Raw genomic sequence first — 19,617 nt, 5'->3', positions numbered from 1 at the left:
TTCACATTTGTCTGATAAGTACATTTGCTCCCTGTAGATAAACTATACTGAAAAAGCCAGATTATCAGAGAGTCTTGATAAATATGAAATCAGAACAAGGGGATTTATATACATTGTATAATTTCAGTATTTTATGGCATTAGACTCCCCTTAACTGGACGTGACCGATCACAATAAAGGGATGTACTTTAGGCAAAGCAGATAAGCCTGCCAGTCTGATAAAACTCTTCTGGATGGCATTTGGACAAGAGTTCCCAAATTTGCCTTTTTTTCTGTACATGAATATCATTTTCTCTATTTAAGTGGCTGAACTACCCCTTGTCTAATTGACCCATTCTTTCTTATTTTATTGCACTTAAATAAGATTATAATCTAAACTTTACTGGCCTGCAGTCTCTTTAAGTAGAATTTGCAAATCTCTGCTTTGATTGAGTATTGATTTCTGAGGGCAAATATTGTTTTCCGTATACCTGTTTTGTTTCTGAGGTGATGAAGAGACCTTTGCATTGTAACTGCTTGTTTATTTCCCATTTGACTTACCCAGAAAACCTATAATATCCTAGGGATTGGTGACTATGATTTATTAATTTTATCATCCCATTACCTAGCCTAGAATTTTATCGCTGAAAAATATGTTGCCTAAATGAATATAGGTTAAAATTTTTCTTTGGTAGTAAAGTGATGTTGATTTTCACTGATATTTTAAGCTACCTTTAAGTGGAAGTGTTATTTTAGAATCTGTAAAAATTTAAACATTTTCAAATTTGTGATTTTTTTGTGTTCTGCAATTTAGTTTCCCTTTCAGGAAGTGATATTCAATCAATTAATAATATATTGAGACAGAGAAAAATAAAAAGTAGTTTAAAATCAAGGTTATTAGCTTGTAATTCATTACATTAAAATATTCATCCATTGAAGTTATATAATATATTGTGATAAATACTATTTAGCTTACCAACAGTGCAACATTTTTTTATTAGATTGCTTAAATTTGAAATAGCCAGATATGTGTACTATTAACGGTCCCTAACTTTGAATTCATTTGATTACTGAGGTTTCTGAAGGCCAGAAAAGATTTTTCTCACAAAGGAGGTGTGGTGATTACTCTAAGCAAAAGCTCTCATATTTATAAAGTTTAACTAGTTTATTCCAGATTGTTTAGGTACTTAGGCCTGTGTTTGCAACCAGTTTATCTTTAGGTGTATACCAAAATATTAGAGCTTGTCAGGTATTCATGAGGGTCCCTGTGTGTTTTATTGAGATCTTGTTTTTATAGTTATTTTACTACAGTTGTAATGTAACTTCATTTTGGTGTAACACTGAGGTAATCGGTAAGGTTAATAATTATGTACTGATCAAATGTATTGAGAGGATGAACTTGAAAACTCTATAAGCTCTTCTTGTAATGAAATCTGATTGCCTTGAGAAAGAAGAGACTTTGTTAAGGATTAACCGTTACATTAAATCAGTCTGTTGATAACTTTCCACAAAGTTCATATTTAGCCGTGGAAGGAGGTAAGAGCTGTCAATTTGTACATCCATGGTTATGAATAAGTCCATGTTGGAAATGTGGTAAACTGAAATGTTTCTTTGCAGCAATACTTACCCCTCAATGGAAGATACAAATGATTAGTATTTTGGTGTGTATATTTCTATTTTATTTGTTCTATTTCTTTTTTTTAAATTATTATTTAGAGAGAGAAAAGCATGCGAGTTGGGAGAGGGGCAGAGGGAGAGAGACAGAAACCTAAGCAGGCTCTAGGCTTAGCATGGAGTCTGAGCAAGGCTCTATCCCATGACCCTGGGATCATGACCTGAGCCGAAATTGAGTCACACACTCAACGAATGGCCATCCAGGTGTTCCTCTTTTGTTCTATTACTTTTGAGTAATGAAGAAAGAATAGTGATGAGTGGTTTTGTAATTCAGAAGGGTAACTAAGGGTTAGGGGCTTAGACTGGAAGTTTAGGTCTAATCTCACTTGCTATTAAATTCTGTGATTATCTTTGAGACATCAGGGGCATGGTGCTGACTCCAGGCCAAACCTGAATGAAATGTGCCTTGATACAGATGTGCGTTAGGGTCTGCAGACATCAGGGGAAACCTTGGCAGTTTGTCAGCATTGGTTTAGAAATTGTACAGATTGATGGTTTGCACCTGGTTTCAGGTTTTGTTCTTTGGTTTCTACTGTTGAGACTGGTCAGGCAACCTGCTTTTGGCTCTGTGGTCAGTGGTGATTCAAAAACCCTTCCTGAGATAAGACAGTGACAATCTTGGTGATTCATAATCGGAAGGTGAGGTGTGTTCTGTGGGACCAAGAAAGGACCCCTAGAGCTACAACTGAAAGCCTCAGTCTCTCTGTTGTATGGCCTGTGCTTGTTTTTTTCCTGAGGCATCACATCCTTACTCTTTTAGTAGTCTTACGTGAATACACTGTGTGATGGATCCTTTCAATGGTGTAACTGCTACTTATTTTTTTCCTGAACCATTTAAGAGTAAGTTGCAGAGATGATTCCTTTTTGTCTCTGAATATTTTAGTGTGTATTTCCTAAAAAATAGAAAGAGTACTATATAACTGCAGTGTAATGATCAAAATCAGAAATTAACATGGATGAAATATAATTGTATTATATGTTATATAAACTGCAAATTTTATTCAGATTCCTCTTTAAACAGCCTTATTGAGATTTTAAACACAGAATGCCCTGGTGCAGGCCCAAAAAATCTATCCAAGGTTATGCATTGTATTTGGTATTCAGATGTCTTAAATCTTCTTTAATTTGGAAATTTCTGAGTCTTTGTCTCTAATGATATTGATATTTTGAAGAGTAGGATCAGTTATTTAGTGGAATGTCTCTCCATTTGGGTTTGTCTGATGTTTCCTCAGGATGAGATTCAGTTTATGATCTGTTGGTGGGAGTATCATAGATCTAATGCTGAATTCTTCTCAGTGCCTTATGTCAGAGACACATGCTATCAATTAGTCTCATTATTAAAGACATTAACGTTGATCATTTGGTAAAGGTGTGTTTGCCAGGTTATAGTCCTGCAAAGTTATTATTTACCCTTTGTAATTAGTAGGTATCTTGTGCGTAGACACTTTGGCACTATGCAAATATCCTTTGACTTCCCTTAAACTCTAACTTCTAGTTTAGCATCCACTGATAATCTTGCTTGAGTCAACTGTTATTATGACGGGTGCCAAATGGCAATTTTCTAATTACATCATTCTGTCTACATTATTAGTTGGTTTTCTATTGAAAGAAAGGATCCCTATCCTCATCTTTCTTTCCATCAGTGAGGACACATGGACCCCTACTGCATGTAGTACTATTTTTATTTATTTTGATACTCACATTGTCCCAGATTTGGCCAGTGGGAGCCATTTTAAGCTGGCTTTTGTGTCCTTTTGACATATCCTCACTATTTCCTTGAACACTTTCAGAATTTTTGCCATTATAAGGTGTTCCTGGCTTATCTTATGTTTTTCTTGCCTTAGCCCTGGAATCAGCCATTTCTCCAAGGACTCCTGGTACCCTTCAATGGAGAATGGTGTTTAGAGGCCAAGATCTGGGTGTCAGGTATATTAATTGCATCTGGGTTGTCTTGGCTTTTAGTCCTTCTCAGGTGACAGAATTAGTAAATTGAATATGCTTATGAATATTCTCATACATGCATTTAAAATTTTATATCCTACTTTCATTTCTAATTCCCTTTTATGCATAGCATTTATTAAATTCTAATATAGTACATATTTTATGACTTATAATATTAGTTAATATAAGATTTGTGGTTAATTTTTTTTCTACTAGAATGTAGAATGTACAATATGCAGTGATGGGAACTTTTCATTTTCTTTGTTTATGAATGCATCCCAAGCAACAAAAACTGTCCTGGGGTTCAGTCATTATTTGTGAATGAAAGAATAAATAAATGCATTCTGGGGAAAAGAAAAATTGTGCAAGAAAGAAAATACAATTATATAATATAGTTCCATTGTAAATACTGTTTCCATAGTTATAAACTATATTAACACTGAATATTGATATAAATAAAATTATGATAGAAGTATATTGTGAAGATGGAAGAAAGAGAAGGGTATATATGAGATAAAAGCTAAATCTTTATTTTTTTAGACAAAATCAGTAGATAATGCTTGACGTTGAAAAAGTTTTGTTGTTGTTTTATGCTATAAAGCTGAGCATCAAACGAATAGACAGAGGGGCACCTGGGTGCTCAGTCGGTTAAGCATCTGACTTCAGCTCAGGTCATGATCTCACAGTTCGTGGGTTTGATCCCCGCATGGGACTCTGTGCTCACAGTTCAGAGCCTGGAGCCTGTTTTGGATTCTGTCTCTTCCTCTCTCTCTGCCCCTCCCCCCACTCATGCTCTGTCACTCTGTCAACAATAAACTTAAAAAACTTTTAAAAATTAAAAAAAAAAGAAATAGAGAAGATGAAAATGGTTGTCTGTGAGAAATCAGGAAGAAGGTGATGGAGAGGGTATAGAGGACTACATTTTTATAATAAATAGGACAAAAACTAGTTGATTTATTAAAGTAGATACCTTTGATATAAGTACCCTTAATATATTCTCTAACCATCTGCCTCCACATATAAACATATACCTTTGATAATAATAAAATATAAGAAGATTTTTTTTTTAAAAAAAGTTCATTTTGAGATAGAGAGCATGAGGGGTGTAGGAGTCAGAGAGGGGATGAGGAAGAGAGAATCCTAAACAGGCTCCGCACTGAACATACAGAGCCTGATGCGGGGTTCAAACCCATGAACTGTGAGATCATCACCTGAGCCAAAATCAAGAGCCAGACGCTTAACCAACTGAGCCCCCAGGCGCCCAATATAAAAAGCTTTTAAAAGAAATAACAGATATGAATGACTATAGAAATATTGCAAGTTAATTTTTCTGGAATCTTCTCTAAAGTATATCTTTCCTTTAAAGCAACTCAGCAAAAACTGTGGCAATGGACAAGAGTCTCTTATGCGAAACTGCACATCAATATGGAACTATCTGCCTATATCAATGAAACCTTTGGTCTTGTTTAAGTGTTGTCGAGAATGTCGCTCGTAACATTATGCAGGAGAAATTTTTTTCTCTTCTTAGTATCAGATATTGTTTATTTCTCCCAAACAAGCTGTTTGCTTTATTTTATGAGATGGCAAACCAAAAATCTGACAGTGTTTCTCTGTAGGGTTTTAGAAAATTCAGATATAAAATTTTCTCACATCTGCAGCAAATGTACAGGATTCTCTGAATATGTATCGTGTTTATTAATTTGTGTCCCGTGCTTCGTTATCCTTTCTACCTCCAATTTTCTGCTTTTTTTTCATTTCATCACATATTTTTATCATAGGTTGCATCAAATTTTATAAATTTTATTAGATCTGTTCAAAATAAGGAGGGTATAAGTAAGTAGATAATAATTGATTACATATATTTTATCCACTGAAACGGGGAATTATTTCTAGGTGGTTTCTAATCCCTACAGACAAAAGGTGTACAAACTTTTAAATTACTTGCTTATTTGGAACTTTTAAAAACTTTTCTCCACATAGTTAATATTTTCCTAATCTTGCTTATAATAAATTTTGAGGGAGACATTTAAGATAATTTGAAATCAATATGCTTCCTCTTTATTTAAAAATGATAAGACAATAGATTTTCGGGTTAGAAATCATTGTAATTATTTTCTAATATAAAACCGTATAATAAGCTACTCATTTTATTCCAATTTTCTTTCTTATGTTCTGTTGGAGAAGCCTTTCTTTAAGCTGAAGTACACACACATACACACACACCCTCACACACAATCATTTTTAGCACTTTCTCTGTGGTATAGAGTGTGCTTAGCACTGGGAAGACTCAAAGGAATAAAAGAAGGCCCCTTCAGCAAGTTACTCTCTGAAAACCTGTTCCTCGTGTGTAAAGTGGAGATAATAGTAGCACCTATCACATAGAATTTTGGTCTGAGTGTTGAAGGAATTAACGCATATAAAATACTGCCACATAGTTACGTGCTCACTAAATGTTTCCTGCTGCCGTATATTTTACAGGCTTGTTGTTAACATCAAATAAAAGCACTTTGTAAAGTGCACAGCACTATTAAAAACATAAGGAGGGTGCCAGTATGTTAAATCTAAGTAGTGTTAGGTTGTAATTGCAGTTAATTGAATACTTTTTGTATATGATTCTACTTGGAAGCATATTCATTATTTATGAAATCAATTTCTTTTTTGGAAACTGCATATAGGTCTGAACATCTATGTCATTAAATTTTATATTTAACCCATCATTTCAGCGTAATACCTTACTGACTCTTCACCTTAACACTGAATGTATTAGTTCTTATTTTCCCATTTTGTGTGTTTTATAAATGTAACAAATATATCTAAGCCACTGATAATCCTGTTGATTTATACAGCTCCATATTATCACCAAACAATTATTTAATTAATTGTTTTGGACAATTTACTTTTTTTCTTTATGTAAGACAATCTCTCCATTGTGTTGGGGAAGGAATTTTGTTTATGTGCCTTAGACCCTCAGGAGCAAAAGACCAGGCTAAAACCTATGTAAAACCCTTTGTTGTTGTGATGATTAAATAAAGGTTATCTCCTGTCTGGGTTGTTCTGGCCAGCAGTCTGATGTGTGGGATGCTGAGCTCATACTGGAGACTGAGGAAGGTGCTGGCCTTTTAAATATCTGAATCAACTGTAGACCTTAGAACCCAGGTGACTCTTAGAGTGGCTGCATTCAGTCTTCTTGCTCATATTTACTGAGGATTTTGGTATTAATTGGAGGAAAAAACCTCCACCAAAACCATAATCACCCAATTTGCACTTGGTATTAGGCATTTTGCATCAGGAAAGACTTCCCCCGAGGCTATGTCACTTTGTTACCAGAAGAAATTCAGGGAGTGAGAAAGAATTCCTACTTAGTTTGAAGTTACTGGGATCCCTATTACAATGAAAGGCATAGTCCTGTTTCTTGGAGCATCAGGCTTTTGACATTTGTTCCTGCTACCCTCATACTCACAAATACCCTCAACCCATCTAGTCAACCTTATTGCTATAATGTGGACCTTTTGCTCCATTTCATGCAGATTCCCCATAATTCCCACATACACATATTCTTACCCATCTTTGAATCTTTGCCTGTTCTCTTCTATCTCACTAGAATCCGTTTTGTAGGCCCTCTCTACCTATACTAATCCTACCCAAGGAGTTTCCTAGGTAGATCACTTCCAAAATGATCTTTTTACTTTCCTATTCCCATTGGACTGTAATGTCTGTAATTACATTTTATGACATATGGAATCGATTCATATACATAAACGTTCACTTCCCAATATCTCATTAATCCTGTGTTGATTAAACAAAAAAGTTATTTGACTTAACTAACTTAAAATAACTGAAATAGCCATTTTCATAGATATATTTTAAAAACTTTAACATTTAAAGCCTTTGCAAAAGATGCTACACACTTCCTTAATTAAACACCTGTATCAAAATAATTAACCTTCTCTTGGTTATTTAGGATCATAATATTTAAGTTTATAAATTACCCCAAGACTGTTACCAGTTGTTATTATTTGAGGCATAAGCATCAAAAAAGACCCCCTATTGCCCATTCACACCTCTGCTTCTAAGAAGAGTTTTTATTCCGTTAGTGTTTATTGATCACTATATTTCAGTATTTTGATACTTAGGAAAATAGTAAAGAAGACATTGATCTCATAGTTCTTATAGTCTAGGGTACTATAGTCTAGATGCTAAGCAAAAATCACGTAAATAAAAATAAAAATTCAGTCTGAATAAGCTCCAAGAAGAAAAAATACAGGGTTATTAGGAGGGAGTAAAATAAAGGTGGCTGATTTAGACCGGTGTGTCAAGGAAGGCCTCTGAAGAGAAGTGACATGTGAGCTGAAACCTGAAGAATAAATAAGTCTTAGGTAGATGAAGAATGTGGGAGGAACATCCCCAGGACCAAGTCTCACATTTCTGAATCATCTTAAAGTGTTGTTCTCAGCACAGAGTAGATGCTTACTAAGTTAATTTCGGTTAACTAAGTATGGTTTAATTAATTGCAATGGATTGCTTAAAGATTTCCTTGATGGTAAGGATTATGTTTTACAAGTGTTTTTTACTCTTCCTAATGGTGGGCACAACGGTAAGGCTTTAGTGAACATCTGGACACCTCAATTTGAAGTTCGTGTTCACTATTTGTCCTAATTGAACATTAACGGTGGGACAGAAGAAAGAACATTCATGAATCCCAATGTGCATCAGAGCAAAAATTAGACATGCATGCACATTATGGCTGCTCCTTTCTCTCCTTTTGGGTTCTGCCTGACTGTGGAGAGGATTTATTCTCATCTCCTTTTTCTGCCACTCTATACTGAGCAGGGCACTGTTAAAGAAAAAAGAACGTATTTTGATACTTATTGAAACAGTAAGGAAGACTTTATTCAGGAATATTGTGATAGGTGTCCAGACTATCACAATAGGGGACAGAGATCAGGCTCAACTCTGAATACAGCAAGAATAAATGAAGATTTATAGCTAAGGAGCACCTGAAGTGGTCAGTAGATGGAAAATTTCTAAGGGGAGACATTAAGGGTAGGGGGTTTCTTGCTAAATCTGTTAGTTTCTGTTAGTTCTCCTGTTAAGAGTCCCATTGAAGGCAGGCCAGTGGGATCAGATATCACCTGGGGGATGGTGGAAGATGAGGAATCTGGTCAGATACTGAGGGTGGCAATTCTCTCTAAGCCGACTTAACAGAATTCTTGCTAAAGCAGCTATGCAAGGCTAGCAAAGATGGGGCCAAGGTTGAGACCTAGCTGAGAAGGGAGCTCCCAGGCGCCTGACTTAAGTTTCGTGGAGGAGAGTTTTTGTCAGTAGGCTCTGCCTCTGGGGGCCTCTGGCTGTCATCCTCAGCTGCCAGACTGGCCAGGGAAGTCTCCTTTACAGAGCTAAGCCATTCTCCAAACAACATTACCAGTAATAAAGCTGACACCATTACCTCCATCTGTTAGGCTGTCAAGTCTGTTTCTCCAATGGCTCAGTACTCAGTTGCAGAATAGAGACATTATTGAAAATTCATTGACTCTCTAAGAACCCCAACACATATATCTAGATATGCTGATACACTTACTTGTAACTATGATTCCCTGTAGTGTAGGAAAAGAGCATTAACTACAGAGCTACATCATTACTATATTGTAACAGGCCCTGCATTAGGTTCTTTAGACATATTATTTTATTTATTCTTACAGTGATACTCAAGAAGTCAACAGTACTATAAAAATCCATAGCAGTATCAGGAATTTTATTCCAACTTTTTCTGTTTTTTTTTTTTTTAATTTTTCTCCTGTTTGTTTATTTTGAGAGAGAGAGTGAATGAGTGCACAAGTGGGTGAGGGGCACAGAGACAGGGAGAGAGAATCCCAAGCAGGCTCCATGCTATCAGTGCAGAGCCTGACACAGGGCTCAGTCTCAGGAGCCATGAGATCATGACCTGAGCTGAAATCAAGAGTTGGATGCCTAACTGACTGAGCCACCCAGGCATCCTTGTTTTGTTTACTTTTTAAGATTATGTCATCTGGTCCCAGGTATGAAAAGGAGGACCCAGAAATTTCCATACATTCTATCACTGCACTCATCTCTGTCATATTATGCAAATGAGTGTCAGTTTGGGATTTTACATACTACTCAACTTGACATTTCAGATGGGAGTTTTGCTAAAGTGTAATGCTAGGTAAATGCAAATCAGAGACCTTGTGCAACCACCAGAATACCACCAGTGTTCTGGAAAAATACCCAGTAACCCTCTGTAGACTACTTTCACTGCTCTAATTATCTCCGTTTAAGGTATATTTCAGATTATCTTGAATATAACTTCTCTCAAAATTATGTCACCAAAATAAGGTTTCCTAGAATATAATACTGAGATAATTTAACATGTGACCAAATTAAAATATGCAAATGATTACACAACTACTGTCTTTGAAGAAACAATTAGCAATGATTTGGACTTTTAAAATCATTGTGATTTTTGCCTACAATTTTATCTTTTCTCTGAGAACTGTTTCCTTCCCTTCCATAAGTGAAAGTGATAGGTTTCCCGCTTTTGTACTTCCTTTCTGCCATATTTTGTTTGCTGATTTAAGATGCTATACTTCCCTCACAGGTATTTCTCGGTTCTTGGAGCAGCATTAGAGATAAATCATTATTACATCTTGAAAGTATTAAAATGAGCTTAGTCATTAACTAGTAGTTTCATGTCTGGGAATAAGGTCAGTTTTAACACAATTGTGTTTCCAAGGAATCTTCCATTGTTAAGACTCACATGTAAGAATGATTGAAGGAATAGAAGTCAGAACCTAACCAATTTCAGATTCACAATTCCAAGATTATATTCCCGACAGGAACTTTAATAATACAGATATTTTAAAACTACTAATACTTTGTATTTATAATACAAACATTAAAGATTAGTCAATGGAAACAGAAAAAGATTACATAAAACATTCTGAGTGAGCCCTGTGCATTTTAAATGATAAAAATTAGTGAACCTCTAGGTTACCATTGTGTGAATAGTTTTTATAACCCATATGACACTAAAGAGCCAATTGAAACTATATGTTTTAAAAATGCATTGTCAAAGTTAATTATAGCATTCATAACTAGCCATGGTTTTTAATTATAAGTAAAGGGGGGAGGGGCCTAAGAGCTATATATGAATGCTTAACATTTTTAAAAAATCTTACCTGTGATGCTATTTCCAGGGCTCAAGCTTCTTTTTTTTTTTTTTAATTTTTTAAATGTTTATTTATTTTTGGGAGACAGAGAGAGACAGCATGAGTGGGGGAGGGGCAGAGAGAGAGGGAGACATAGAACATGAAGCAGGCTCCAGGCTCCGAGCTGTCAGCACACAGCCTGATGCGGGGCTCAAACTCATGAGCAGTGAGATCATGACCTGAGCTGAAGTCAGACGCTTAACCAACTGAGCCACCCAGGCACCCCTGGGGCTCAAGCTTCTTATAATTAATAGCAGTTCATATATTAAAAATCAGGGTCATTATGAAAATTACAATGGAAATGAAATGCTGGTATAGCTCAAATAAATTATAATAAATACTGCTTAGATATATGTACAATGAAATTCATTGCAGCACTACTTTTATGATAGAAAAAAATAGAAAAGAACCTAAAATTTCAACAACAGGGGATTGGCTAACTACATGTTTGTAAATCCCTACAATGTATGTTGTACATGTAATGTATATATTCATGGTATATTCTTAAGTGAAAAAAGCTGGTTATAGAATGGCATGTACATCATAATCCCATTTTTGAAAATTTATATTTATGTTACTTTTCCATTGAAAGTATCTAAAAAGATATATAACAAAATATTTAGACTTGTTATCTAGAATCTGGAATTATGGATACCTTTTCATTTTGCCTGTCTCTATTTTATTTTTAATAATAAATATGGATTACTCAGCTAAAATTTATAATAATTCTGACAACTGTTATAATTAATGATTGCCTAATTAATAAGTAATTGTAAAAGAAATCATATCCCCTACAGTACTGCAGAAATTGAAGTAAAGCTTTTGGAAAGTGGGGGAAAAAACCCACAGCTATAATGAAAATATTGTTTATAGGTGCATACTATCATATTTTAATAACTGATCCAGCCAAACATTATTATAGAAAATCTCTAAAGGACAGAATGCTATATAGCACTAATAAGTATATGGTTAATAGAATGCGTCTAAGTTTAACTACTTATGTTCTAATATTTCTTAAGGAAAATTAAATATTATGTAAATAAAAAAGTATATTGTTAATATTCTCCGTAATCGAAAAGCCAAGCTATGAAAAGGAGCAGTAAATGTAGTGTGTGACATGATGGCGTTTCATCTAAGCATGTAACATTTTTATTTTCTAAATGATTTTATTTTTAAGTAATCTCTACATCCAACATGAGGCTCGAACTCACAACCCTAAGATCAAGAGTCGCACGCTCTATCAACTGAGCCAGCCAGACACCCCATGCATGAACTTTTTTTTAAAATGACTTTCTTTTTTAAAGCAATTTGACAGTCATTTAAGTGACATGTTCTAGATTTGGTGCTATGTAACAAGACAGGATGCCTCACCTCTGACATCTCACTATCTAGCAATAGAGAAAGAAACATCCAGTACTTCATGATTTTTTTTAAGTTTATTTTTATTTATTTTGAGAGAGAGAGAGAGAGAGAGAGAGCAAGCAGGGGAGGGGCAGAGAGAGAGGGAGACAGAATCCCAAGCAGGCTCTGCGCTGTCAGCACAGAGCCAGATGCCAGATGTGGGGCTCCATCTCACGAACCATGAGATCATGACCTGAGCCGAAGTCAAGAGTCAGGTGCACAACAGAGTGAGCCACGCTGGCACCCCTGGAACTTCATGAGTTTTAAGTACAGTACCAGTGGTTTAGACTAAGTGTTGTGGGAGCACAGAGCTAGCAGGATGAATTCTACCTGATGTGTGGGAGATCTCACTTTTTGAAAAGGTGAAATTTGAGTTCCTCAAAGAATGAGTAAGATTTACTAGGTGAAGACTGATGGAGGGGCTTTCCAGTCACATGGAACGGTGAGGGCAGAAGAACAGTCAGAGTGTGAGATGTGCCATGGGAACACCAGTTATTCAGAGGTGTGGGTAGGTTTGTGTCATAGGGTGCAGATGAGGGGGTGTGGAAGGAGCTAAGTCAGTCAGTGCAAATGTTTAGCTATCTAAGTACGAGATGTAAGAGGCTAAAAAAAGACATGAAATCTGAAAATTGCAATTCTGAACATAATAGTAGATTGTTTCTGTCATTTAAAGTCTGTAGCAGAAAGAAAAGCAGCATTTATTGAGTTCCTATTGTATGCTTTTATATTTATTGTTGCATTTAATCCTGATATCAACCCTAAAATGTGGATTATTCTCAATTTACACATGAGGAAATGGAATCTGCTGACATCTGCCTAGTTCCCGGAAAGATGAAATGCTGCAGTAGGGTTCAATCAAGGTTCATACAACTCTCCAAACTGGTTTTCCTTCCATTTCCCTCAGTCTTCCTGAAATACCTAACTGATTCTCATAGTACAACAAACAGTGGTACACATTCCCACACAGATCACCACCACCACCACCACCACCAAATAACTCAGCCTATTTGGAGTTAAAAACAAATAAAGAGGAAGGAAATATGCATGTGAAAACTTTATAGATCATTCTGTCCTATTTAGCACCCATTATGGGACTGTTACTGCGATGTGAATGTAGAAATTTGCTGCTTTGAAAGCCTTGCTATTTCCCTATTGTAGCCCACAGCTGTTTGAATATAGCAGTTTTTCTTGAGCTGGCAAAAAAAAAAAAAAAAAAAAAAAAAAAAAAAAAAACCACCAAAAAACCAAAACCAAAACAAAAAACAAAAAATAAACAAAAAAAAAAAGGCTCATTTTCTGCAGTATGTGAATCACATAGGTATTTATCCCAAACAGCTACTTTCTCCTTTACAAAGGACTGATTTGGAATTCACTTTTGTTGCAATGCCACAGGTGTTTTGGATTTGGGTGGCAGCTTCTAAGTGTGAGTCTGATGAGCTCTCTGTGTTGCCTGCCTGGCTGAGCATTTGCCAAGCTGAGTAAGCTCATTCATCCAGGAGATGGCCTTGAAGTTGAAAAGACGTGAGGCACGAATGCCTTGTCACTTGAGTTTGCCTGTTTTCCTTTTTTCTCCTATGTCCCTGCCATGAGTGCCCACAATGTAGTACTTCATAAGGAGAGATGAATGCCAGCATCTACCAAGACATTAAGATACAGATTCTGCTTCTTCAGTTGACTAGATTAACATATTAAACAGCCTGTTCTGTTAGGATGTTTCCAGCTAAAATTAGTATTTCCTTTCTTGTTATGCTAGTTGTGATTTCACGGGATTGTTTATCTCCTGGCGAAGCTCCCTCCCCGTCTTTTTCTGCTCTTGTCATTTTCCACACTGCTGACAGACTGATCTATTGTAAATGAAAATCTCCTCATTTTATCCCCTTGCTTAAAATTGGTGCACAGTAAACTCATCCTTCAATACTCAGCCATGCCGTGCTCCCCATGGGGAGAGGACCACTTTCTGCTCCAGCTGAAACGTGTGCATACCTCTCAGATGGTGTTATGCATAGTATTTATAATTGTTGGTTCATTGTCTCTCTTTCTAGTTGATGCTTGAGGGATCATGTCTTTTTCACTATTTTAGTACCAGAATCTCATGTGTGGCCATCTCATCATGTGTACAAAGAAAACATTAGCTGGGAATATCAATGAATGAATTAAATAGTAAATGAATTAATAAATATTAAATGAATGATTGGTAGTTGTGAGAACTCAATAGAAGGTGAAGGGGGAGGGCTGGAGAGGCAGGGTATCTCTTGCTGCCTATAGCATCTTATAAGGGGTACTGGAAATGCCTACAATTTCCTTAAAGTGACATGTTTAGGTAGTAGCCTTTAAAGGAAGCTTTCCCTCTTTTTAGACAATTCTTGGTGTTTATTTGAATTCAAAGAATGTCTCAGGGGTTGTCAGCCTACAAGTGTGTAAAGAATGCTTTATGGTGATAAAATTAGGACAAGATGAGACCTAAGAAAATGTATGATTAATAGAGAACATGGTGTGTGTTTAATCGCTCTTTACCCTAGAGCTTTGTGGCAAGATCATCCTATTTTATGGATGATACTTAGGATTTTAAAAAAACAATTTTTCTCATGATAACCCAAAGGTCTAAAACTGCCTTTCCTCTGAGGCTCTTATGGTTAGTGAAAACTCCAGACAAACCAAAATTATTCAATGATATTTTATAGATCTCTCTGAATTGCCTTTCCTTTTCCCCTCTAAAGGAGTCTAAGAGAAAATTTTCCGTATTTTTTTCTACCCAAAGTTTGCTTCTTTTGAATAATAGAGGAAATGGTAGGTTGAAGTTTAAAACTTAAATATAAATGGGAGATAGTATTTCCAAATTAGTAATCTTATAAGTTAATTTCAACTAATTATAATAACAAATGCATAATCCTATCAATGTGATGTTTGTATACATTATATAAGTATATATGTATATATATGTTACATATGTGTATACATTATATATGTATATATGTTATGTAATGTATACATATTTACATATGTATATACATAACATATATACACATACACATATTCAAATATATATATAATATATATATACACATACACATATATATGAAAAGCAATTGGAAGCCTGCAAAAATGGATATTCAAAGGAATACTGGTAACAGAGAATGTCATACAGCCCGATCATTTAAAAATGATGTAAATTAGGGGCTCCTGGGTGGCTCAGTTCGTTAAGCGTCCGACTTTGGCTCAGGTCGTGATCTTGAGGTTTGTGGGTTTGAGCCCTGCGTTGGGCTCTGTGCTGACAGCTCAGACCCTGGAGCCTGCTTCAGAATCTATGTCTCCCTCTCACTCTGCCCCTGCCCTGCTCATGCTCTCTCTCTCTCTCTCTCTCTCTTTCTCTCTCTCAAAAATAAATAAACATAAATTTTTTTTAAATGATGTAAATTATATCTGGATAATAATACGTTATATTGGATGATAACCATGAGTTAGGCCGTAAGTTACCCCAACATTCCTGAAGAGAGAGAAACATAATGTTTGATAATTGGCATCTAAACCTGAAAGTCTTCTTTAACCATAATTTGAATAACTAATCTCTAATTTAGAGAAATTATTTCATGTCTTATTAGTACCCCTTCATTCTTCAGCCAGCTTTTTAAAACAAAGAGGGTTAGAGCTATTTATAAGTTAAAGTTAACATGGACACTAAGGAGAGAGTTTATTCTTAAGGCAGTGAAGGTGACTGAGGGGAGAGAGACATGGACCTGAACCAAATGCATCTCCAAAGGGTCATCAATAAAATTGGCTGGAAAATAATTGAATTAATTTGACATAAGATATATGAATGAATGTTCTTGTCATAAATGCCTTGTTACAAAATACATGTAAAAACATCAAATATATAACTTTGCATCTTTTTTCCAAGTAATCATGGCTCACATATTCCTTTCCTTCGAGATGAAGATTTATATGTTCATGTAGCCCACTTGACCTCTCTTTTTATGTCTCAATCTGAACACCAACAGCTAATGGTTTAACTCCCCAAATGATCCTCTTCCAGTTCCTCTATCTTATAAAGAAAGTCTTCCACTCAGCTCTTAGGCCAACAACTTGGGAGTTCACCTTGAACTTTCTGCGTTCTTACCCCCACATCCACTCTATCATCTCTTAAATGCCTACTAAACATTTCTTAAATATTTTCTCCTTCTACTCCCACCACCACCTTAGTAGCAGCTACCATGACCTACTGCCTAGGAGAGAGTACTAAATAAAATGGCCTTCTTACTGGTTGCCTGCTTTATCTTTGGACCTCCAATTCCAAAATTTGTATGGAACCAGAAAAGATGCCAAATAACCAAGGTAATGTTGAAAAAGAAAACCAAAGCTAGAGGCAGCACAATTCTGGGCTTTAAGATGTATTACAAAGCTATAATCATCAAGACAATATGTTACTGGCACAAAAACAGACACAGACCCATGGAACAGAATAGAAAAACCAGAAATGGACCAATAAATGTATGGTCAACTAATCTTTGACAAAGCAGGAAAGATTATCCAATGGAAAAAAGACATTCTCTTCAGCAAATGGTGTTGAGAAAATCTGGACAGCGACATGCAGAAGAATGAACCTGGACCACTTTCTTACACCACACACGCACACACAAATAAACTCAAAATGGATGAAAGACCTAAATGTAAGACAGAAAGCCACCAAAATCCTAGAGGTGAAAACAGGCAACAACCTCTTTGACCTTGACCACAGTAACTTTTTACTTGACGTGTCTCCGGAGGCAAGGGAAACAAAAGCAAAAGTGAACTATTGGGACCTCATCAAAATAAAAAGCTTCTACACAGCAAAAGAAACAATCAGCAAAACTAAAAGGCAGCTTATGGAGAAGATATTTGCAAATGACATATGAGATAAAGGGTTAGTATTCAAAAATCTATAAGGAACTTATCAAACTCAACACCCATGAGACAATCCAGTGAGGAAATGGGCAAATGATATGAATAGACACTTTTCCAAAGAAGACATCCAGATGGCTAACAGACACATGGAAAGATGCTCAACATCATTCATCATCAGGGAAATACAAATCAAAACCACAATGAGATACCACCTACACCTATCAGAATGGCTAAAATTAACAACTCAGACAGCAACAGATGTTGGTGAGGATGCGGAGAAAGAAGAACCCTTTTGCACTGCTGGTGGAATTGCACTACTGCAATTGCACTACTGGGTATTTATCCCAAAGATACAGCAGTGGTGATTTGAAGGGGCACATTCACCCCAGTGTTTATACCAACACTATTGACAATAGCCAAAGTATGGAAAGAGCCCAAATGTCCATCAACTGATGAATGGATAAAGAAGATGTGGTATATATATACAATGGAATATTACTCGGCAACCAAAAAGAATGAAATCTTGCCATTTGCAACAATGTGGATGAAACTAGAGTGTATTATGCTAAGCAAAATAAGTCAGAGAAAGACAAATATCATCTGATTTCACTCATATATGGAATTTAAGAAGCAAAACAGATGACAATAGTGGAAGGGAAGCAAAAATAATATAAAAACAAAGAGGGAGATGAGCCAAAAGAAACTCTTAAATACAGAGAACAAACTGAAGGTTGCTGGCAGGGTGGGTGGATGGGCTACACAGCCAATGGGCTTTAAGGAGGGAACTTGTTGGGATGAGCACTGGGTGTTATACGTAAGTGATGAATCACTAAATTGTATTCCTGAAATCATTATTGTACTTTATGTTAAATAACTTGGATTTAAATTTTAAAAATATGACCAGTAGAAATGAAATATAGATATCATCTGAAGTTTTATGCAATGTATTCCAATCAAATGGTGTTATCGATATTTGGTAATAACTCCAGGCACATATTTTTATCATGTGTTTGAGCTATGAATGTGAATAGCAAGAACATTTAAATTTCAAACAGAAGAAATAATTAGAAGCAACAATTAAAAAAATAACCATAGTCTTCTTTTTAATTTTATTTATTTATTTTAGAGAGAGAGAGATAAAGAGAGAGGGAGATAGAAAGAGGGAGATACAGAGAGAGAGGGATAAAGAGAATCCCAAGCAAGTTCCATGCTGTCAGCGTGGAGCCAGATGTGATGCTTGCTCTCTGGAACTGTGAGATCATGACCTGAACCAAAATCAAGAGATGGCCGCTCAACCAACTGAGCCACCCAGGCACCCCACAACCATTGTCTTTTTATGCCTATTTTTTAGCAAGTGATTATGAAATATTGTAGAATGGATTTATTAGTAAAGATGGAGCATACGATTATTTAACCAATCAAGAATATTATAAAAATTAATGAAGTAGTCCTCAGAGAAGAAATAATTAGTAAGTATGAAGCCAGCATATGATAAAGGCATTACCCTTTGACCTTGTGTTACCCATTACACTATTTTATTTTTACACATAATTAAGATATGGGTGTAGTTTCCACTATAAAATAATATACATATGTGCTTTAAAGATGTATCAGTGGGCTCTAAAAATCTCTCTTCACAGGCATTAACCTCTAATAATTCTTCTTTGATTTAAATACTACAATAACTTAAACAGTTAACAATTATTTAGTCCTTATTTTGTGCCAGATATTGTGGTAATTAATTATCTTTACACACCTAACTCCAGTGATGTTTTTTTTGAGGTAAGTATGTATAAGTGTGTTTTCTAGATGAGGAAAGTGAAACTCAGGGAGGTTAGGTAAGTTCTCCAAGATTTCTGCAGCTTAGTATATGGTGGAGGTGTGTTTTGAGTTCAAGTTCACTTGATTCCAAAGACTTTGATCTTGGCAACTAAGCAGAGGAAAGCTGATGGGAGTCCAATGCTTGAGTGTTTTTAAGTAATACTATTCCTTTATGTATTTTTGTGAGCATTTGATTAACATAAGCAACACTGATTTAGTAAACTATTTACCTCTATGTTTTCTCTGAAAGCTTTTATGTGTGACCCTTTCTGCTGGTGAGTGTTACTGGGAGTGAATAATAGCCTCTGAGGTTACTTAAGCACTTTGTTGCCATGGAGTCAGTAAGAACGCCCAGACTAAGAGAAATTGGGATGCATGAAAATTGATGCTGCTACGTAAATTAAATCACTCATTAATTCAACAAAGCATCAGGAAACTATTATATTCCAAGTAAGGCTTTAGGCTTAGAAAACACACACACAAATGGACAGCATAAATTCTCTGTCTTTTACAAGCTTATATTCTAGTGTGTAGTGCAAGAGAAGAATGGTAGGTATGTAAAATAATAATTGTAATAATAAGATACATCCCATAATAAAAACATGAACAAAGTACTCTGTGCACACGTAGAAGAGAATGTTTAAATGCTATGGTTTCAAGGAATTATTCTAGAAAAAGTTATAGTTGAGTGTGAGATGGA

This window comes from Lynx canadensis, chromosome C1 (assembly GCF_007474595.2).
Source record: "Lynx canadensis isolate LIC74 chromosome C1, mLynCan4.pri.v2, whole genome shotgun sequence".
Classification (NCBI taxonomy): domain Eukaryota; kingdom Metazoa; phylum Chordata; class Mammalia; order Carnivora; family Felidae; genus Lynx; species Lynx canadensis.
The sequence above is the reverse complement of the archived record's forward strand: the minus strand, read 5'-3'. Positions refer to the sequence as shown.